The sequence below is a fragment of the Bos taurus genome, chromosome 7, assembly GCF_002263795.3.
Source record: "Bos taurus isolate L1 Dominette 01449 registration number 42190680 breed Hereford chromosome 7, ARS-UCD2.0, whole genome shotgun sequence".
Lineage (NCBI taxonomy): Eukaryota > Metazoa > Chordata > Mammalia > Artiodactyla > Bovidae > Bos > Bos taurus.
Window position 1 is genome coordinate 98,343,625 of NC_037334.1, and position 24,590 is coordinate 98,368,214.

General features: G+C 39.9%; 1 long non-coding RNA gene across 2 annotated transcripts in view; it reads left to right on the top strand.

The window, feature by feature from the left end:
• The window catches only part of LOC132345796 (uncharacterized), a 60,810-nt gene extending 41,802 nt beyond the window's left edge, over positions 1–19,008 (top strand). For both annotated transcript variants that reach the window (XR_009495358.1, XR_009495357.1), the window contains exons 4-5: positions 14,232–14,399; positions 15,438–19,008. This is a non-coding gene — a long non-coding RNA (uncharacterized lncRNA). The remainder of the gene's footprint in view (positions 1–14,231; positions 14,400–15,437) is intronic.
• Positions 19,009–24,590: the final 5,582 nt, after the last annotated feature.

Here is a 24,590-nt window from a genome sequence, read left to right on the forward strand (position 1 = left end):
CTATTATTGAAGTTTTAACATTTATGTTGTCACTTTGTGTACTGGGCTGTACTCCACAGGCCTGGAAGCCTTGTAACGGCCCACCTCAGGACTGAAGAAAGAGCTCAGACACAGTACAGAGACATCAGTGATTTACTAGAAATGGGATCTTGCAAGTTCAAAACAAACAGTCCTCCTGGAGACACGTCCCACCATGCATATAGCCAATGGCAGGCAGGACTTGGCATCTATCTTCATTACTTGGGGGACAAAGAGGCTACCATTTCTAGAGGGAACTGACCTCAGGTTGGCTCACCAGTTACCAGGGAAACCAGAGGCTGGGGAATGGGCAAGCATGTAGGTTGTTATTGATTAAGCCCTGTAGTTAAGTGAACTGGATAGTCATGTGAGTGAAGCAGGGATTGGTCAAGCAGGACATGTGCAGATAGCAAGAGAATAGCCACTGGAATGACCTGCCCAGACCTTGTGTCAACAACTAACTGTGACCCCCTGCTAAGCTGGACAGCATCCAATTCAACTGCCAGGTAGGAGGCAACCACCCAAATCTTGATCTTACTGTCTTTATCTAGGTTTACTATTGGTACTGCTAGGATTAGTTTGGGTTGCCAAAGAAACACATGCCATGATAGGGTTAAATGTAGAAGAAATTAGTGAATTAGGGAAATGCCTGGCCTTCAGCATGGCCTCAATACAAATGTGACAGCTTCCGTGAGAAGCTGCCAGGGCCCTCAGTGAACTAAGGAAGGAATACTCCTTGTGGTCAGAGATCTGAGAGGCATGATCTCATGGCCACCACATATGCCAAATGTTACAAGAAACTGAGTCTGGACTTTTTATTTTGGAAGCTATGTAGGTGATACTGATTTAGAAACAATAGTGAATAAGGAAATGAAAAAGTTCAGGTGTAGACAAGCTCCATTTTGGATGACATCAATATTTTAGGAGTGGTAAATTAGGAGTCATGGAAAAAACGGAGTGGTCAAAAAAGTCACATTAAAACTAGAATAAAGTGGCATCTAGTTATTTCTCTACAGCTTTACAACCACAAGTCCACTTTGAATCATCATCCTCTTTCATATGAAAGATTAGCCTCCTCCATGAAAGTGAAAGTCGCTTACTCGTGTCTGACTTTTGGTGACCCCATGGACTATACAGTCCATGGAATTCTCCAGGTCAGAATACTGGAGTGGGTAGCCTTTCCCTTCTCCAGGGGATCTTTCCAACCCAGGGATCGAACCCAGGTCTCCCACATTGCAGGCAGATTCTTCACCAGTTGAGCCACAAGAGAAACCCAAGAATACTGGAGTAGGTAGCCTACCCCTCTCCAGTGGATCTTCCCGACCCTAGAATCAAACTGGAGTCTCCTGCATTGCAGGCAGATTCTTTACCAACTAAGCTATCAGGGAAGCCCATGTCTTCTCTGTGACCTGTCTACAAATCTATCCTGCCAATGTTTTCTCTTGAGTATAGCCAGAGTGGTTAAAGAACAAATTAGATCATATCCTTCCATCATATCCTTTAGTCTTTCTTTTTAGGATAAAATCTAAAATTTTAAAAATGACCTGCATGATCATAGCTTCTATCCATAGTGCATCTTCAGCTATGCTTCCTCTCACTAACATATTCCAATCACAATGACTGCCCTTTAGTTCTTTGGATGACTTCCTTGTGCCTTAAAGTCTTTACATACGTTGTTGTTTTTGTCTTGAAGGCTTTCTGTTCCTCTGTCATTCCATTCTTCCCCAACCCAAAAGCCAAAGAAGGAAAGAGTGCCAAGAAAATGGTAGCAATCAATTTTATAAAATGCAACTAAGATGTCCAGTAATTCATAACTGAGAAATTCCCATTTGGATTATTAATAAAAATGTCGCTGGTTAAATTGGTAATAATTAAAATTGCATGGAAGGAGTAGACGGTACAGTGGCTTAGGGTGAAGTATAAAAAAAGAGGTCATAAAGTGAATTATTAGAGACTGAGAAGTCTGATGACACCACCCTTATGGCTGAAAGTGAAGAGGAACTAAAAAGCCTCTTGATGAAGGTGAAAGAGAAGAGTGAAAAAGTTGGCTTAAAGCTCAACATTCAGAAAACGAAGATCATGGCATCCAGTCCCATCACTTCATGGGAAATAGATGGGGAAACAGTGTCAGACTTTATGTTTTGGGGCTCCAAAATCAGTGCAGGTGGTGACTGCAGCCATGAAATTAAAAGACGCTTACTCCTTGGAAGGAAAGTTATGACCAACCTAGATAGCATATTCAAAAACAGAGACATTACTTTGCCAACAAAGGTCTGTCTAGTCAAGGCTATGGTTTTTCCTGTGGTCATGTATGGATGTGAGAGTTGCAATGTGAAGAAAGCTGAGTGCCGAAGAATTGATGCTTTTGAACTGTGGTGTTGGAGAAGACTCTTGAGAGTCCCTTGGACTGCAAGGAGATCCAACCCATCCATTCTAAAGGAGATCAGTCCTGGGTGTTCTTTGGAAGGAATGATGCTAAAGCTGAAACTCCAGTACTTTGGCCACCTCATGTGAAGAGTTGACTCATTGGAAAAGACCCTGATGCTGGGAGGGATTGGGGGCAGGAGGAGAAGGGGATGGCAGAAGATGAGATGGCTGGATGGCATCACAGACTCGATGGACATGAGTTTGAGTGAACTCCAGGAATTGGTGATGGACGGGGAGTCCTGGCGTGCTGCAATTTCATGGGGTCACAAAGAGTCGGACACGACTGAGAGACTGAACTGAACTGAACTGAACTGAACTTGAGAAGTCTGAATAGAGAAGGATAGAATACAGTCTAAGTAGGGGATAGGGTCAAGAAAAGTTTGGTTAATTTGTTTGAGATTTGAGAGATTTGGAATAGTCACATATATAGTGGAGGAAAAAAAATCCAGGATAAAAGGAAGATTGAAGACAAATGAGAATAGAATATCGTTGATTAACTATAATTCCTGGGAAGTAGGAAGGGATAGGATCTAAAATAAAGATGTAAGAGATTTGCCTTGGAAGAAGGGCATCCACCCTCTCTGCTACCAAATTTGAAAAGAATCAACCCAGGCTTGGCTTTTTTTTCATGTCTTTTTCCCTCTGATGCAGTGGAATAAGAATCCAATTCTGACAGCTATCTAAGAACAAAAGAGTTGATTTAACATACAGTTGGCATAACTTTGGGAAAATCACAACTTTCTGAGGCTGATTTTCTCATTTGTGTGATGGATATTTGCATTTTTTAGGTAATTGATTGCATTGTATTACCTTGCCAGCTCTCCTGATGAAGATCTGTTCTCAATTTTAATGAAGGAGAAATAGTTAAGAGTGAGTCATTCATAGGTCTCTAGGTCAAATAGCAAATTTATAATCTGTGTATGGTACTGAGTTTACTGAGAAGCTTCCCTGGTGGCTCAAACCATAGAGTCTGCCTGCAGTGTGGGAGACCTGGGTTTGATCCTCAGGAAAATCCCCTGGAGGAGGGCATGGCAACCCACTCCAGTATTCTTGCCTGGAGAATCCCATGGACAGAGAAATGTGACAGGCTACAGTCCATGGGTTGCAAAGTTAGACACACGACTGAGCAACTAACACAAATTTTTAAAGTAGATTTTATTTTTTGGAGTAGTTTTAGGTTCACAGTAAAATTAAGGAGAAGGTACCGAGATTTCTCACATATTCCTTGCCCTGACACATGCATAGCCTTTTCCATCATCAATATTCCCCACCAGAGTGGTGCATTTGTTACAACTGATGAACCTAAATGACCATATTATTATTACCCAAAGTCCATAGTTTACAATAGAGTTCACTTTTGCTGGTTACATTCTATGGGTTTGGATAAATGTATAATGACATGTCGGAGAAGGCAATGGCACCCCACTCCAGTACTTTTGTCTGGAAAATCCCATGGATGGAGGAGCCTGGTGGGCTGCAGTCCATGGGGTCGCTAAGAGTCAGACACAACTGAGCGACTTCCCTTTCACTTTGCAGTTTTATGCATTGGAGAAGGAAATGGCACCCCACTCCAGTGTTCTTGCCTGGAGAATCCCAGGGACAGGGGAGCCTGGTGGGCTGCCGTCTATGGGGGTTGCCCAGAGTCGGACACGACTAAAGCGACTTAGCAGCAGCAGCAGCAGCAGCATAATGACATGTATCCCCCACTAGAGAATCATACAGAATTTTACTGCCCAAAAAATCCTCTGTGCTTAAGTTTATACACTTTGTATACTTCTTGCTGGTACAGTTGTATCCCTCCTAGCTTCATAAAGTCTCTGTCAAATGTATTGTTCTTGATAATCTCCAAGATTTATGCTGAATATAGTTTGTTTGAATAAAGGGTTTTATTGTTTTTAAAAATTTGAAAGTCAATGCATTAATTGATATTATAATTTCTCTCTTGGCATGTACATTCTGAGTAAATGTCATACCCTAATCAGGGCCAGCTCCAACATACAACAAACACCAAGTTTTGCAGATGGGAAGGGAAGCTCTTTTATCGACTCATCTCATTGGAATTGTCTACTCATATTTTTTCTATTTTCCATAAGTGCTTGGAATCTGAGTTCCATGCTTGCCTTGCACTCCCTCTAATGACAGAATTGTGCAAGTTTTGCATTGTACAACTCCATGGAGTGGTATTTCCATCAGTTGACATGATACATGTCACTATAACCAATTTTTGGTAGATGGCATTAAAGTGTCTTGAGGGAGGAGAACATTTTTCTAATTTACTCAAAGTCATCTTTTAGATTGGCAGCCTGTTTAGTTATTGATTCATTAAGCTCAGGGGACAGACTCAAACTGATCAAATACTGAAGAGTTCTGAAATGTCAGCCAGATATTGAGAACTGTAATTGCAAGTATGTAGAAGTACTCCTCCAGTGAGTATCTCGTTGGTACCCTGGTGGGAAAGTCTATGTGGGAAAGACTTTGTGTATATAAGTTTGCATAGGGAATGTGTGTGTTGGATATTTGTTGTTTTCTTTGCCTTTTTTGCCCCCTTGGGAATGGCCTTTCCTCATCCCCTGTAGCTCAGTAGAGACCACCAGTGACAAGGTCTCTCTAGCATGGTTATATGGGTGGGCCTGGGACTTAGAGTGGAAACTTAATGTCCCATCCCCTCAGCTGTAGTGTTTGACTCAAGAGTGAGCCTTAATAGCACAAGGCAGGGAATATCATCTCTGAGAGAAAAGAGCTTTCTTTTCCCTCTTGGGTTGTGTTGACTATGTCCCTCTGCCCTCTGCCTCAGCGAGGAGGGATGAAGTCGACGGACAGAGAAACGTGGATCTGAGAGACTGATGGGGGGTGGGGGCGGTCTAAAGCAGGGACTGTTTCACATATGGTGATGCATACGCTTCAGTGCTGCTCTCCCAATTCACCCCTCCTTCCCTTCCTCACCACGCCCACAAGTCTGTTCTCTGTGTCTGTGTCTCCATCGCCCCGCAGATAGGTTTGCCAGCACTGTCTTTCTAGATTCCATCCATATGCGTTAATATATGATGTTTGTTCTTCTCTTTCTGACTTACTTCACTCTGTATAGTGGGCTCTAGGTTTATCCACCTCATTAGAACTGACTCAACTGCATGTAAAATAGATAGCCAGTGGGAATTTGCTGTATGATGCAGGGAGCTCAAACTTGGTGCTCTGTGACCACCTAGAGGGGTAGGATGGTGGAAGGGAGGTTCAGGAGGGAGGGGACATATGTATACCTATGCCTGATTCATGTCGATGTATGGCAGAAACAAACACAATATTGTAAGTGGTTATCTGCCAATTAAAACAAACAAACAAACATCAAAACGAAACAGGGGCTAAGCAAGGATGAACACAAGGCAGTGTTTGAATCCCTCAATTGCCTGAGACCAGGTCCATCTGTAAGTGTTTCAGCCAAGATCCCTCTCCTACTTAAGTCTGCTTGAGAGGGTTTCTTTGACTTACGATTGAAATATGTCTGACTAATACATTTTGGTCATGTATGGATGTGAGAGTTGGATTATAAAGAAAGCTGAGCACTGAAGAATTGATGCATTTGAACTGTGGTGTTGGAGAAGACCCTTAAGAGTCCCTTGGACTGCAAGGAGATCCAACCAGTCTATCCTAAAGGAAATCAGTCCTGAATGTTCATTGGAAGGACTGATGTTGAAGCTGAAACTCCAATACTTTGGCCACCTGATGTGAAGAGCTGACTCATTTGAAAAGACCCTGATGCTGGGAAAGACTGAGGGTGGATTCATGTTGATGTATGGCAAAACCAATACAATATTGTAAAGTAATTAGCCTCCAATTAAAATAAATAAATTAATATTAAAAAAAGAAGGGGACAACAGAGGATGAGATGGCTGGATGGCATCACCGACTCAATGGATGTGAGTTTGAGTGAACTCTGGGAGTTGGTGATGGACAGGGAGGCCTGGCGTGTTGTGGGTCATGTCGCAAAGAGTCAGATACGGCTGAGCGACTGAACTGAACTGAATACATTTTGGGCTCAGAACAAGAGACCTTATCTGAGGGCGTTGGTCCCACTGCCCTCCTTGTACATGGCCTGCACTTGCCTGGTGATAAGAGACTTGTCCTCTGTAGCAACTGGAGGTGAACTTACACATCCATCCTCCTTCATCCTCACTTTTCAGATTCTCATAGGACACTTGCCCCTGTCAACAGGTTTTTTTTCAAATAGAGGACAGTGCAAGTTATTAGATAATGGGTTTACTTAGTTACGATGCCTAACACTTTCAAACACTTATGTTTTTTTCAAAGTCTCTTTGGACACATATTTCTAAAACATTCATTAATGTTCATCTGTAGATGTCATTTTTCCTTGATTTGCCTTTGTCATGGGTTATAAACCACACCATTTGCTAAGTAACAACCTATTTTTAAAAACCCCAATAATGCCAACAGTATGATGCATTATGGTTTTTACTAGTGCTAAAAAATGTCTTAGAGTTCAAAAAGTATGATACTAAATTTTATCCTTAAGTTGTTCACTCTTCAAAATTGAATTCCCAGTAGATCATTTTATTTCTCTCAGTCTTAGGAAAATTCTAACAGGGTCCTCTATGATATCACTACTTGAATTAATCCTTTCTAGAGTTGAGCTTTCTTAGTGAATTTCTTTAGTCTTTTGTAAGATAAAGTTAGGTGTCTCACAATAAAGAAGCCCGACATGTACAATGGTGCTTTTTAAGAATGGATGAACTTGAGAATAAATTTTGTCTCAGTCATGAAATACTTGGAGCCTTAGAATGGCACTAGCAGAACTGTAGAGTAATGGACTTTGGATTTGGCTGTACTGATTCAATTCGTCAGGGGCTGAAGTTCTGCGGAAGACTTTGGGCAGGCACTTGTTACCATAGCTGAACATTGCAGGGTGGTACCAAAACAGGAGAGAAGGAAGAAGAAAATTTTTATTTCTTTTTTAATCACAGTACCCCTCTACTCTATTTCCACTCTTTTCATTAAATGAGCTGATACTGCTATGATATATGTGAAAGGGTTCTCTCTAACATTAGATACCCATTGAAGAGATATTATTCCTTACTTTGATATCATAAGCTCTTCTTTCTCCAGTAATTTTCTCTAATTATGACTCGCTGGTCTCATGTAGAGGAGAGAGTGTTAGAATCAGAGCTAGGAGGTCTAGGGTCAGTCTTGGTTTTTCTGTATTTCACACCTTCTCTCCAAACTGCAGCAATTTTTTTTTTTTTTTTTTGGTTGTTGGTTTTGTTTCATTTATAAGTTGGGGAAGATTATGACTGCATTCCCTTCAGACAAAATGGAAAAGCATATCTACAAATGCATGACTTTAGAGAGAAAGACTTAGAACAATGGACTTCCCTTGTGGCTCAGCTGGTAAAGAATCCGCCTGCAATGCGGGAGACCTGGGTTCAGTCCCTGGGTTGGGAAACTCCCCTGGAGAAGGGAAAGGCTACCCACTCCAGTATTCTGGCCTGGAGAATTCCATGGACTGTATAGTCCATGGGGTAGCAAAGAGTCAGACACGACTGAGCAACTTTCACTTTCTATCACAAATAGACTGAGAAGTGTGATTTTCATTATCAATCATAGAATGACATTCACGTAAGTAGGCATGTACTCACACACACATGCATAAATGCACATACATATGTGTACAATGTCTTTCCAACACATTTTTACCACTGCCTATTCAGAATGACCAGAGAGAGGCAACTTCAGGTTTGAAGTAACTCAAGAAGCACTATTATTAAGGCTCTTTTTCGTGTGACAGGAAACTTGATTCAACTTATTTATTTGGCTCATATAATATTGATCAATTGATATCCTAGGATGTTAATACCTGAATAAGTTGGTATTGGGGTGGATTTCTTTAATTACTAAATACCCACCAATCTGGTTTAATAAGAACCATTTAGTGTAGTTGATAAAGTGTCAGAAAACAAGACAATTTTTCATATTTGCCTCTTGCTTTCTTCATATGAAAGCCTACCTGGCCAGTTAACATTGTATAGACCCACTTTATCTTGCAATTTGTTCTGTATCCATTTTAATCAACAGAATCTTCAGTTAGCCTTTAGGAAACATGTGAGAATCAAACACGGGCACCTCCACTTTGCTTCATTCTCCTTCAAATTTTCAGCCTGTGTTTACTGATAGTGGAATACATTTGTTAATCACTGCAAATGAAACAATTATGTGTCTCAAATTTATTCTGCAACATCTTTACTCTTTTCTCTCTATGTCTTTTAACAATAGCTATTAATAAATGCAGGAGACCTGGGTTCGATCCCTGGGTTGGGACGATCCCCTGGAGAAGGAAATTCTTGCCTTGAAAATCCTGTGGAGAGAGGAGTCTAGGAGGCTACAGTCCATGGGGTTGCAAAGAGTCAGACATGACTGAGCAGCTTCATTTTCATTAATAAATTTATGATTATATTTTAATACTTAATGCCTTACATTATCTCACATGATTACTGAGAAGACGGAATTAAATATGTCCTTAGGAAGTGCTGTTGATTTATGTAATCACAGAGTATGGATTGGCAGCAAAAGTGGACAAATAGGATCAGTTCAGTTCAGTTGCTCAGTTGTGTCCAACTTTGCAACCCCATGGACTGCAGCATGCCAGGCTTCCCTGTCCATCACCAACCCCCCCAGAGCCTACTCAAACTCAAGTCCACTGAGTCAGTGATGCCATCCACCCATTTCATCCTGTCATCCCCTTCTCCTCCTGCCTTCAATCTTTCCAAGCATCAGGGTCTTTTCCAATGAGTCAGTTCTTTGCATCAGGTGGCCAAAGTACTGGAGCTTCAGCTTCAGCACCAGTCCTTCCAGTGAATATTCAGGACTGGTTTCCTTTAAGATTGACTGAGTTGATCTCCTTGCAGTCCAAGGGACTCTCAAGAGTCTTCTCCAACACCACAGTTCAAAAGCATCATATCTTTGGTGCTCAGCTTTGTTTATGGTCCAACTCTCACATACAAATAGTATAATGGGTCAGAACTGAGAAGAGTGGGAGGGGCTTTATACCTGAGAACTGGGGTCCAGAAAAATTGAGGTTCATAAGGAAAAGCACAGCATAAAAATGTATTGAAAAGAATGTGAATCATTAAAGATAGATAGGCTTGATTACCTGTATGATCTTGGGCAATTAACCTTTCTTGGTTTAGTCTCAACCATAAAAGGAAATCTCTATATCAGAGTGCCATCACAAAAATGCGATGAGATAATGCTGAGTAAATTTAAAGTGCTCATAACAAAGTAGGCACTCAGTAACCCCCAGTATGGTGGCCGCCTCTGTGATGTCCCTTAGGGCCCCACCTCCTAGTGTTTACAACTCTGTTCCTTTCCACACTTACCTGAGTTGGTTTGGGTGACAATGAAATACAGCAGAAGTGTCACTTCTGAGATTAGATGATACAAAGATTGCAGTTTTCATTTGAGGTTCTCTGTCTCCCTTTGTATTGCTTGATGTCGGAGAGGACATGTTCTTGCAGCCCCCGCGAGAGGGTGGGGAGGGACTGAGGCTTCTTGCCAACAGTCCTCTGATTAAGCTTGGAAGTAGCCCCAGAAACTGCTGCAGCCCCAGCAGATACTCTGACTGCAGCCTTGTGAAGGACCACAAGTCAGAATCACAGAGCTAAGCTGCTCATGAATTTCCAACCCACCCAGACAGTGAGATAACATGTACTTTCCTTTAAGCCACTAAATTTGGGTTCATTTGTTTTGCAGCAATCAATCAGTTCAGTTCAGTTCAGTTCAGTCTATCAGTCATGTCCGACTCTTTGTGACCCTGTGGACTGCAGCACGCCAGGCCTCCCTGTCCATCACCAACTCCTGGAGCTTACTCAAACTCATGTCCATTGAGTCGTATGCCACCCAGCAATCTCATCCTCTATCGTCCCCTTCTCCTCCTGCCTTCAATCTTTCCCAGCATCAGGGTCTTTCCCAATGAATCAGCTCTTCACATCAGGTGGTCAAAGTATTGGAGTTTCAGCTTTAGTATCAGTCCTTCCAAAGAATATTCAGGACTGATTTCCTTTAGGATTGACTGGTTGGATCTCCTTGCAGTCCAAGGGACCCTCAAGAGTCTTCTACAACACCATAGTTCAAAAGGTTCAATTCTTTGGCACTCAGCTTTCTTTATAGTCCAACTCTCATATCCATACACGACTCCTAGAAAAACCATAGTCTTGAATGGCAATCAATACTCATAGCCATTATTTTGAAGATCAAGGAAGTGAGGGTTAAAATCTAAACTAAGTTGGGGCTAGTGGTCAGGGGTGAGAATTTGAAGCAGATTTAGAAGTGAGAAGGAAGTTTAAACACTGGTCTCCTAAGCCTGTTCATACTTTGTTATCTATTGGAGGCTTCTGAGCTGGCACCTCCCAACTGGTGTGTTGTGAATTGAGTACATTGAGATATTGATTTTTCTTAATACTTTGGGTGGTTTGGTGAGGTCTGGGGAGGCTGAGTTCTTGGAGCTTGTCACGTCTGGTCATGAGAAAGCTTCTTTCTTTACGACCGTGTGTCATAATATTATTTTCTAGACGTGCTGGCATGTGAAACAATTGGACAGCACTGACATTTGTAAGATTGGACATTTATAAGACTGACATATTTGTTTTGGCTACAGAGATATGAGATCAATAACTTCATATAAAACATGAATTGTGAATGTTGGACTAAGTCAGAATCAGAATCCTATGGTCCCCTAAGGTCTATAAATGAGTATTCAAAGATTCCATAAACAACACGAAATTTTATTGCACATGGGTCTGCTGCTGTGCTTTCGTGTGTGTTTATGTAGTGAATATTTTTTCAGAGAACAAGTTTTATTCCTTTTAGCAGATTTTCAAATAAGTCTATAAACCAAAAGAGATGAAGGGCCACCAGACTACATGCATAATAAGGCTCTCCCCAGCTCTTAAAATTCCAGAATTCTAGATCTAATGGGATTGGGCTATAGAAGATCACTTTCTGATTCAAGGTCAGACAGACCAGCTATAAAATTCAAGGTGTACCCTTTGGGACCAATTTTGGGGCTTGCTATATTTTCTCAGAGTGTAGGGTTAAGCATGTGAGCTCTGGATCTCCACTGCATGGATGTGACTTAGTGGGCTTGGTCAAGTGATGCTTGCCCTGTGCCTCCATTTCCTCAATTATACTAGCAAGTTTATCCACTGCACGGGGTTGATGTGATGACTACATGAGCTATACCATGTAGAGTGCTTAGAACTGTGCCTGCCTGGCACATTTTCGGTGCTCAATAATGTTTGTAATGGTTATTACTGTTGCTCTTTTCCTCTCGATGCAAATGTCTTCCTAGCAGTTGGAATGCTTGAAATCAGACGTGGTTTAAGTCTTCCTGCCTTCACAGCAGGACTGGGTCACTGTGGCCCAGGGCTGGGACTCTGCTGTCTCTTTCCCCTTCTATTTTTCCCCTAGAAGGTGAGAAGGCCTTGGGTAGTTATTTGTTCATTTGGTCCAGACTTGGCGAGAACAGGCAGAGGTTGCTGTTGACCTCCACCAGTCTCAGATTCTTCTTTGTAAAACCAAGTGTTGGGCTACATGACTTTTAAGGTCTCTTTCAGTTAGAGTAATCTGTGAATTACTGATACTAGAGGGAATGCAGAGGTAAGCAGCATTAGCAGTGAAGTGGAGTGACGGATAACCAGTACAATTACCTTTTCAAGTTTAAAAAAGTGTTCTGGACATTTAGATGAAAACTTGGCTTCCAATGCTCTCTAGGTGTATATTGAATATAAAGCAAATCTAGCTTTTGGAAAAATGAGAATTTTCTTAGTAATTATAAAAACTTTACTAGATTTCGATACAAAATTCCATGTTCTATATATCATGAGGATTACCTATCTATATCTATGCCTCCATATGCATATATAATTATGTACAGCTCCCATGTTAAGAAAATCTGAAGCATTATTCATGAACAAATTTAATTTGCTGGAACATTAATAATATAAAAATTAATGTTTTCACCTAATGGTCTTCCTTTCCATGTACTTTTTTTTCAGAAAGTAAAGCAACTACTGTGGAAATGAAAGACTCAAATTTCTGAAAATGTGGCAGAAGCAGTAAATAAAGTTTTAGGCAAGCAAAGATTTCTAAGTACTAAGTAGATAACTTCCCCTTCCCTCTTGCATTACCGTGTTTTAAGAAAATTGTGCCACAAAACCGCCAGCAGAGGTCCTCAGTCCCACAGTTTTTCATTTCTATTGGTTCTCTCCCTGTGGCACTATAGCAAACTGATTTCAGGGACTCATTTGCTCACTATATCATAAGTACTCACAATGCAGGGCCTATAGGCTTAAGCTATTAATGGAAAAGAAGACATTTAAATAAAAATACATTTAACATGTACAACGATGTATAATATGCTGGAAAACACTGTATGGATACTGAAGAACTTAGGAGTTGAAAGTGCAAGTTACAGGTTTTTCAATTAACGTTTAGAAGTAAAGAAGGGGGAGGAGAAGACTAGACCATTATATGCAGGTCTCATTTTAATAAATCTTTTCAGCTTTATTCTTTTCTCAATTTGAACTAGCCTTATATTTCTGAGAGTAAAAGAAAACAAAAGTATTTATATATGCCCTTCCTTGGGTGAAAATTTGGAATAGTTACCCCCACCCTTTTTTTTTTTTTTTTTGCTGCAGAAAAAACAAAACAAAATAAACCTGGGTCTGTTTGGTTCAAACAGACCTTTAGCTTCAAGCTAAAGGCAGAACCATGGGACCCCCAAGTGCACTCCATGTATTTTCCTATTAAAGATGAATTTTTAAAGAAGACATAAAACAGACCTAGAAATAGCTAATAGGAGTCTATTGCCACCTGAAATATTTAAAATTGAGTTGCCAGTTGCATTATTTCTTTTCTTGTCTTTGCACTGAGCTATCACTGTAAATTCATCATCAACATAGGGTGCTCACCAGAGACTTGGGCATCTCTTTCGATAGCCCTTAATAGTTTCCTGGTGGTGTGCTAGGCTTACTTGACAACATGTGCAAAATATAAAAAACGGACATTTGATCAGAAAAAGAAAATCAAATTTCAAGACAATGGCCAAGGCTCAGTCTCTTTGGCTTTCTGCTTCCTAATCTGCATAATGCCTGAAGGTGTGCTTGAGGAAGGCGTGAGTTAGGGAGGGCGGCAAACTAAACCACCCAGCACAGATGCGAATAGCTGGCAGGTTGAGTAGACACTGTCTTGTGGCCAAGAAGCAATATAATGAGATTCCACTCTTCAATTCTTCTTGAGGATGTTTGCTTATATATATATATATTTTTCCCCCTAATATTCAGTGTTTCCTGTCTTTTTTTTTTTTTTTTTAATCTCTGGCTCCCTTTAGTATTAGAGACTGTTTAGAAGTCAAACAGGAAAAAGCTAATAATGTGAAAATGGGTGATGATTTTGGCCTTTCTCAAAGGCTGAATTAAGACTCTTTGCTTATTTATTTATTTATTTTTTATTAAAAAAAAGGACCCAAGTATCTATGAAAACTAAACAACCTATTCAGATTTTTTTTTTTAAGAAATTCTGCAAAAAAAGGATGGGTGGAACTTATATTCCTGGCGGTTCTGCAGCAAGTCAACATCTCTGGAGAAGGACTTGTTCATCTTACTTCTTTCAGTACCTTCTCCAGCAAGAATAGACTAATGGGGAAAGAGTAACCAAAAGAAATGTCATTGTCATTTTTAATCTGTTTGCTGAGTGTGACAGTCCATTTTCTTTCTAAAAATCAGGCTCAGGAGGAACTAAGATGGCGGAGGAGTAGGACGGGGAGAACACTTTCTCCCCAACAAATTCATCAAAAGAACATTTAAATGCCGAGTAAATTCCACAAAACAACTTCTGAATGCCGGCAGAGGACATCAGGCACCCAGAAAAGCAACCCAAGTCTTCAAAAGACGGTAGGAAAAAATATAAAAGACAAAAAAAGAGACAAAAGAGGGAGGGACGGAGTTCCATCGTGGGAAAGGAGTCTTAAAAAGGGAGAAGTTTCCAAATACCAGGAAACCTTCTCACTGCTGAATCTGTGCCAAGCCTTGGAAGCACAGAGGGCAACATAACAGGGAGGAAAAATAAATAAACAATTAAAACCCACAGATTGTGAGCCCTATGGTAACTCCGCCAGCGGAGAAGCAGTGCAGATGCCTGCACACGCCACTAGCAAGCAGGGGCTGGGCAGGGAGGCCCTGCGTGGGCTGCATCACTTAGAGCAAGGATCTGGCCTGAGTACCCTGAGCGCTATCTGAGCAAAATAATTTGGGCTAGCAAACCAGACTGTGGGATATCTACCACGCGAAAAGCCAGCCCTAACCTAAGACACTGCCAGGCCTGCGCATGGAACAAACGACTGAACAGAGATAGCCGGCTGCAGACCTCCCCCCTCTGGTGACAGGCAGCCATAGCTGGAAGGGGGCAATTGCAGCCCCAGAGAGACATTATCTATAAAACTGTAAGCAGGCTTCTTTGCTAACTAAAACTTCTTGGGGGTCTGGACGGTCAACATCTGCCTGAGAAGGTGCGCCGGTTGTACACCTAGATAACCGAGTGGCGGGGAGGTGGTAAGTCGCAGCAACTGCGCTCGCCAAACACCTCATCACCTGAGCTGCTCAGACCTGGAAAGGGCACAAAATGCAGGCCCAACCAAGTCTGCGCCTCAGGACTACCCAAGTGCCTGAACCTGAGCGGCTTGGGCCTGGGAGGTACAAGCAGCCCAGGGTCGGCCACGGATAGTTCCCGGTGGAACAACCTAGAGCCTGAGCAGTGTGGGCAGGAGGCTACACGCACTGTGAGTGGGGGCAGACCCAGGGTGGCTAAGGCACTGTGAGCACAGGCCAGTGTTACTTGTTTGCAGCGTCCCTCCCTCCCTCCCCACAGCGCGACTGAACAAGTGAGCCTAAAAAAAAATTTAAAAAGTGTCCTCCACCTTTCCCTTTTGTCAGGGCAGAAACTGGACACTGAAGAGACCAGCAAACAGAAGAAGCTATAACAGAGGGAACTGCCACAATAAAGAGAACTCCACAAACTTCCAGAATACAGAAAGGACACCCCAAACTCAGCAATTTAAACAAGATGAAGAGACAGGGGAATACCCAGCAGATAAAGGAACAGGATAAATGCCCACCAAACCAAACAAAAGAGGAAGAGATAGGGAATCTACCTGATAAAGAATTCCAAATAATGATAGTGAAATTGATCCAAAATCTTGAAATCAAAATGGAATCACAGATAAATAGCCTGGAGACAAGGATTGAGAAGATGCAAGAAAGGTTTAACAAGGACCTAGAAGAAATTAAAAAAAAAGTCAATATATAATGAATAATGCAATAAATGAAATTAAAAACACTCTGGAAGCAACAAATAGTAGAATAACAGAGGCAGAAGATAGGATTAGTGAATTAGAAGATAGAATGGTAGAAATAAATGAATCAGAGAGGATAAAAGAAAAACGAATTAAAAGAAATGAGGACAATCTCAGAGACCTCCAGGACAATATTAAACGCTACAACATTCAAATCATAGGGGTCCCAGAAGAAGAAGACAAAAAGAAAGACCGTGAGAAAATACTTGAGGAGATAATAGTTGAAAACTTCCCTAAAATGGGGAAGGAAATAATCACCCAAGTCCAAGAAACCCAGAGAGTCCCAAACAGGATAAACCCAAGGCGAAACACCTCAAGACACATATTAATCAAATTAACAAAGATCAAACACAAAGAACAAATATTAAAAGCAGCAAGGGAAAAACAACAAATAACACACAAGGGAATTCCCATTAGGATAACAGTTGATCTTTCAATAGCAACTCTTCAAGCCAGGAGGGAATGGCAAGACATACTTAAAATGATGAAAGAAAATAACCTACAGCCCAGATTATTGTACCCAGCAAGGATCTCATTCAAATATGAAGGAGAAATCAAAAGCTTTTCAGACAAGCAAAAGCTGAGAGAATTCAGCAACACCAAACCAGCTCTCCAACAAATACTAAAGGATATTCTCTAGAGAGGAAACACAAGAACGGTGTATAAATTCGAACCCAAAACAATAAAGTAAATGGCAACAGGATCATACTTATCAGTAATTACCTTAAATGTAAATGGGTTGAATGCCCCAACCAAAAGACAAAGACTGGCTGAATGGATACAAAAACAAGATCCCTACATATGTTGTCTACAAGAGACCCACCTCAAAACAGGGGACACATACAGACTGAAAGTGAAGGGCTGGAAAAAGATTTTCCATGCAAATAGGGACCAAAAGAAAGCAGGAGTAGCAATACTCATATCAGATAAAATAGACTTTAAAACAAAGGCTGTGAAAAGAGACAAAGATGGTCACTACATAATGGTCAAAGGCTCAATCCAAGAAGAAGATATAACAATTATAAATATATATGCACCCAACATGGGAGCACTACAATATGAAAGACAAATGCTAACAAGTATGAAAGGAGAAATTAATAATAACACAATAATAGTGGGAGACTTTAATACCCCACTCACACCTATGGATAGATCAACTAAACAGAAAATTAACAAGGAAACACAAACTTTAAATGATACAATAGACCAGTTAAACCTAATTGATATCTATAGGACATTTCACCCCCCAAAAAATGAATTTCACCTTTTTGTCAAGCACACATGGAACCTTCTCCAGGATAGATCACATCCTGGGCCATAAATCTAGCCTTGGTAAATTCAAAAAAATAGAAATCATTCCAAGCATCTTTTCTGACCACAATGCAGTAAGATTAGATCTCAATTACAGAAGAAAAACTATTAAAAAATCCAACATATGGAGGCTGAACAACACGCTGCTGAATAACCAACAAATCACAGAAAAAATAAAAAAAAGAAATCGAAATTTGCATAGAAATGAATGAAAATGAAAACACAACAACCCAAAACCTGTGGGACACTGTAAAAGCAGTCCTAAGGGGAAAGTTCATAGCCATACAGGGATACCTCAAGAAACAAGAAAAAAGTCAAATAAATAACCTAACTCTACACCTAAAGCAACTAGAAAAGGAAAAAATGAAGAACCCCAGGGTTAGTAGAAGGAAAGAAATCTTAAAAATTAGGGCAGAAATAAATTCAAAAGAAACAAAAGAGACCATAGCAAAAATCAACAAAGCCAAAAGCTGGTTCTTTGAAAGGATAAATAAAATTGACAAACCATTAGCCAGACTCATCAAGAAACAAAGGGAGAAAAATCAAATCAATAAAATTAGAAATGAAAATGGAGAGATCACAACAGACAACACAGAAATACAAAGGATCATAAAAGACTACTATCAGCAATTATATGGCAGTAAAATGGACAATGTGGAAGAATTGGACAAATTCTTAGAAAAGTACAACTTTCCAAAACTGGACCAGGAAGAAATAGAAAATCTTAACAGACCCATCACAAGCATGGAAATTGAAACTGTAATCAAAAATCTTCCAACAAAAAAAATCTTCCAGCAAACAAAAGCCCAGGTCCAGACGGCTTCACAGCTGAATTCTACCAAAAATTTAGAGAAGAGCTAACACCTATCCTACTCAAACTCTTCCAGAAAATTGCAGAGGAAGGTAAACTTCCAAACTCATTCTATGAGGCCACCATTAACCTAATACCAAAACCTGCCAAAGATCCCACAAAAAAAGAAAACTACAGGCCAATATCACTGATGAACATAGATGCAAAAATCCTTAACAAAATTCTAGCAATCAGAATCCAACAACACATTAAAAAGATCATACACCATGACCAAGTGGGCTTTATCCCAGGGATGCAAGGATTCTTCAATATCTGCAAATCAATCAATCAATGTAATACATCACATTAACAAATTGAAAAATAAAAACCCTATGATTATCTCAATAGATGCAGAGAAAGCCTTTGACAAAATTCAACATCCATTTATGATAAAAACTCTCCAGAAATCAGGAATAGAAGGAACATACCTCAACATAATAAAAGCTATATATGACAAACCCACAGCAAACATTATCCTCAATGGGGAAAAATTGAAAGCATTTCCTCTAAAGTCAGGAACAAGACAAGGGTGCCCACTTTCACCATTACTATTCAACATAGTTTTGGAAGTTCTGGCCACAGCAATCAGAGCAGAAAAAGAAATAAAAGGAATCCAAATTGGAAAAGAAGAAGTAAAACTCTCACTATTTGCATATGACATGATCCTCTACATAGAAAACCCTAAAGACTCCACCAGAAAATTACTAGAACTAATCAATGATTATAGTAAAGTTGCAGGATATAAAATCAACACACAGAAATCCCTTGCATTCCTATACACTAATAATGAGAAAACAGAAAGAGAAATTAAGGAAACAATTCCATTCACCCTTTCAACGGAAAGAATAAAGTACTTAGGAATATATCTACCTAAAGAAACTAAAGACCTATATATAGAAAACTATAAAACACTGGTGAAAGAAATCAAAGAGGACACTAATAGATGGAGAAATATACCATGTTCATGGATTGGAAGAATCAATATAGTGAAAACGAGTATACTACCCAAAGCAATTTATAGATTCAATGCAATCCCTATCAAGCTACCAATGGTATTTTTCACAGAGCTAGAACAAATAATTTCACAATTTGTATGGAAATACAAAAAACCTCGAATAGCCAAAGCTATCTTGAGAAAGAAGAATGGAACTGGAGGAATCAACCTACCTGACTTCAGGCTCTACTACAAAGCCACAGTTATCAAGACAGTATGGTACTGGCACAAAGACAGAAATATTGAGCAATGGAACAAAATAGAAAGCCCAGAGATAAATCCACACACATATGGACACCTTATCTTTGACAAAGGAGGCAAGAATATACAACGGATTAAAGACAATCTCTTTAACAAGTGGTGCTGGGAAAACTGGTCAACCACTTGTAAAAGAATGAAACTAGCCCACTTTCTAACACCATACACAAAAATAAACTCAAAATGGATTAAAGATCTGAACGTAAGACCAGAAACTATAAAACTCCTAGAGGAGAACATAGGCAAAACACTCTCTGACATACATCACAGCAGGATCCTCTATGACCCACCTCCCACAATATTGGAAATAAAAGCAAAAATAAACAAATGGGACCTAATTAAACTTAAAAGCTTCTGCGCAACAAAGGAAACTATTAGCAAGGTGAAAAGACAGCCTTCAGAATGGGAGAAAATAATAGCAAATGAAGCAACTGACAAACAACTAATCTCAAAAATATACAAGCAACTCCTACAGCTCAACTCCAGAAAAATAAATGACCCAATCAAAAAATGGGCCAAAGAACTAAATAGACATTTCTCCAAAGAAGACATACAGATGGCTAACAAACACATGCAAAGATGCTCAACATCACTCATTATCAGAGAAATGCAAATCAAAATGACTATGAGGTACCATTTCACACCAGTCAGAATGACTGCGATCCAAAAGTCTACAAGCAATAAATGCTGGAGAGGGTGTGGAGAAAAGGGAACCCTCTTACACTGTTGGTGGGAATGCAAACTAGTACAGCCACTATGGAGAACAGTGTGGAGATTCCTTAAAAAACTGGAAATAGAACTGCCTTATGATCCAGCAATCCCACTGCTGGGCATACACACTGAGGAAACCAGAAGGGAAAGAGACACATGTACCCCAATGTTCATCGCAGCACTGTTTATAATAGCCAGGACATGGAAGCAACCTAGATATCCGTCAGCAGATGAATGGATAAGAAAGCAGTGGTACATATACACAATGGAGTATTACTCAGCCATTAAAAAGAATACATTTGAATCAGTTCTAATGAGGTGGATGAAACTGGAGCCTATTATACAGAGTGAAGTAAGCCAGAAAGAAAAACACCAATACAGTATACTAACGCATATATATGGAATTTAGAAAGATGGTAACAATAACCCTGTGTATGAGACAGCAAAAGATACCCTGATGTATATAACAGTCTTATGGACTCTGTGGGAGAGGGAGAGGGTGGGAAGATTTGGGAGAATGGCATTGAAACATGTATAATATCATGTATGAAACGAGTCGCCAGTCCAGGTTCGATGCACGGTACTGGATGCTTGGGGCTGGTGCACTGGGACGACCCAGAGGGATGGTATGGGGAGGGAGGAGGGAGGAGGGTTCAGGATGGGAACACATGTATATCTGTGGTGGATTCATTTCGATGTTTGGCAAAACTAATACAATATTGTAAAGTTTAAAAATAAAATAAAATTAAAAAAAATAAAGATCAGGCTCTCAAGTACTTGGAATGATCTAAATAACTAATATTCATGTACACAATGATTTAATAGGCATATACATGTGTGGTGGTCTTCAGGGCTGTTTATCAAATACTTTCGTTTTACATAAAGATGTCTGGAGTATATGTAGCATTTTATTAATTCAAATGTTACATGTACATAGCATCTTTCCAGTGCATTAAAAATGCTATACAGGTGTACATATTTTATTAATCTTTATCCTTTTATCTCACAAAACTCTTTATGTGCTGCTTGTTTATTTGAGGAATTCCAGTATATCCAATGGCTCCCCTGGTGGCTCAGTTGGTAAAGAATTCTCCTGCAATGCGGGAGACCTGGGTTCCATCCCTGTGTTGGGAAGGTCCCCTGGAGAAGGGCATGACAATCCACTCTAGTATTCTTGCCTGGAGAATCCCCGTGGACAGAGGAGCCTGGTGGGCTGCACTCCATGGGGTCGCAAAGAGTCAGACATGACTGAGCAAATGTTCCTATGAACACTATTTAGACGTCTGAATAAGTAAGTATCTCTAAAATATTTGTTGACCATGTGAAAATATAATGAAGTGAAATTATTGCATAACCGGTTGCAAAGTTATACAGAAACTAATAAACATGGCTATTTTATATACAAATTAAATGTTAGAGTACATTCAACCATCTTATAGAACCATTTCATTCGATTCAGAAGCTCTTATGTATTATTTTACAAATATATTCTTATGTAGTCTTTGATTTTCTTCATATGTGAAGTGAATTTATAAATTTCATGACTCATGTTGGTAGATTATACTTCAGTTCTGTGGCTGTTAACGTAGTCTGGCTTGATATTTTTCAGTGATTTGGTAAAGTTGAGGGTGGTGGATTTTATTGTTTCCATTTTTCTCTAAGCAACAACAAATATCTAAAAAATATGAATTAAAGCTTTATCCTGTTCTTACTGACTAAAATAAAATAATACAAGTCAGAGTACTCATTGACAGATAAACTTTGAAACTTCCTAGATATAGGAGACATAGATATTCTTAGGACTTCTAACCTGCTGTGGTGATTCCTACTAGAGGGAAAGGAAAGTGAGGGGAGCTGACCAGTGTCTCGAAGGAACTGGTACTGGAAATACACTGAACATTTGCAAGGGGTTGACCAGAGGTAATTATCACTCCTTCCTTACCCATATAAACATTATAGGATACATCCAGAACAGAGTATAACAAAAATTCTGAAATTCGTTTTAGGAGGTGGATTTAGAAGCTTGAAAATATAATTCATAGCACCCAGGAAGTTCAGCTGTTTGGTCTTGCATATTTCAGAGCCATTTTGCATTCACTTGTTCCTGTTTAGTGCCCAGGCGATGAGTTACTCACAGTCCCTTAATCTTTCTCACCTCATTAGTTTTCAGTTTTGTTTATCACAAATATCTTCAATGATGACTGCTGCTTTTCTGTAGAGAAGCAATGATGTGCTCGAGTTAAGTTATGGAGCAGAATTGATGAGGGAAAAGAGATGAAGGAAAACCAAACAATGTCTTCCCCTAGGCAACTGAACTGGCAGAGAGATGGGTGGATTCCTGAATCCCTATGCTGGAGTAGACTTCATGGTATTCTAGAAAGCAATGGTGGTGGGGAAATGTGATCTTCTGGTTATATTAAAAGTAGAAATACATTTAAAAATGGAGTTTGAGTTTATAATTTTCATGTTAATATTTACTGATTGTTCTTACTATATTAGATGGGCAGGAAGCATTATTCTGAAATCAAAACAAAACAAAAACTACAAAAAGCTACACTTTTCTATGCGTTAACAATGTTTACAGTGAGACAGAGACAAATGTGATGGATGGTATTTAGTCCAGATGATGATGATGGTTCTGTTGATGACTTTTAATCACATTTATGTCATTCTGTCAGTAACTCAAGACAGATATTTGTGTGAATAAGGAGACCAGATTGTCCTTTTGAGAAAGGGATAGTTTCCAAATCTTCTCCTGCTCTTAGAATTATTTTCTCCCATTGGGTAATCATTACTTTTATTTTTTGGAAAATAAAGTGTGAATGATAATCTCTTTCCAATGCCATGCTAACTTTGTCATAATTGAAAGAGTTACAGAAAGGTTAAATTTAACATTTATTAAATAAGCATAAAATTAGGTTTGTGTGTTTTATAGGATGAGCTAACTGGTAGGTGTTTCTAGTACGTAACATTTGTTTTTATTCAGATTTTATTCCTAAAAAATGGCCAGTAGTAGCAGTAAGGCTGAATCTCCTTTTCAGCACTTTTTTTTGTGTATGTGTGATGATGGGAGCATCTGGGAGGGGGTTGGTCCACCTCATGACCTGACTGTTTTGGGCTGTGATATAAAAGAGGTAGATAGTTACAGAAGAAACCAGAGACTGCAGAAAGAGGCCTGCTGCTGTCCAGGCACACAGTCATGTCTGACTCTTGTGATTACCCCATGGACTGCAGCATGCCAGGCTCCTCTGTCCAGGAATTTTCCAGGCAAGAATACTGGAGCGGGTTGCCATTCCCTTTGCCAGGAGGTCCTCCCAATCCAGGGACTGAAGCCAAGTCTCTTACCTCTCCTGCATTATCAGGTGTGTTCTTGATTATCTCTAGTACCACCTGAGAAGTTCCAAGGAAGCCCCTGGTGGCCTTAAAAGATAGGAAGCTCATACTTTACCAGTCCATGTGTTCACCACTCGCCGTAATTTTTCCTTTTTCCCTTTATCTAAAATATATGAGGAATTTCTTGGGTCATAATATTAATAGATCTGATTTCTAAATTGATTGTTCCACAATGCTAAGGCTTAAAAATAATTAGTGTTGATAAAGGGCTGGTGGAAAGGATATATTTGTTTATCAACTCTTTTCTTGGCTTCCTATTTTTTCAGTTTAGAAAATATCACAATAAATATTTTCTCCCAGACCTATTTTTCTTGTTACTTAAATGTTAAATCAGTATTAATATACAAAAACATTTTATTTAGAATTTCTCTTTATTATAAATTTAAACTAATTTTAAGAGGTGCTTACCTAAATGTACTTTTATACATTTTCAATGGAAAACATGTTTGCTAAGAAAATGAATAGTAAGTGAAATTTCAATGGCACATCTATCAAATTTGATAAGCAAACTGTTTTCAGACAGCTTTGAAGAACTTTAAACTTTAAATATTATATCATCGCTGCTACTGCTAAGTCACTTCAGTCGAGTCCGACTCTGCGCGACCCCATAGACGGCGGCCCACCAAGCTCCGCCATCCCTGGGATTCTCCAGGCAAGAATAGTGGAGTGGGTTGCCATTTCCTTCTCCAATGCATGGAAGTGAAAAGTGAAAGTGAAGTTGCTCAGTCGTGTCCGACTCTTAGCGACCCCATGGACTGCAGCCTACCAGGCTCCTCCATCCATGGGACTCTCCAGGCAAGAGTACTGGAGTGGGGTGCCATTGCCTTTTCTGATATCATTGCTGCTGCTGCTGCTGCTAAGTCACTTGAGTCGTGTCCGACTCTGTGCGACCCCATAGAAGGCAGCCCACCAGGCTTCCCCGTCCCTGGGATTCTCCAGGAAAGAACACTGGAGTGGGTTGCCATTTCCTTCTCCAATGCATGAAAGGGAAAAGGGAAAGTGGCACGACTCTTAGCCACTCCATGGACTGCAGCCTACTAGACTCCTCCGTCCATGGGATTTTCCAGGCAAGAGTACTGGAGTGGGGCGCCAGTGCCTTCTCCAGATATCATTGCTATTATGATATAAATTAAAAAAATTTTGATTTCAGGTACTTTAATAAAAGTATTATTATCTATTCACCAAAGTTGGACTTTAATGTTGGGTAGTTCAGTTAA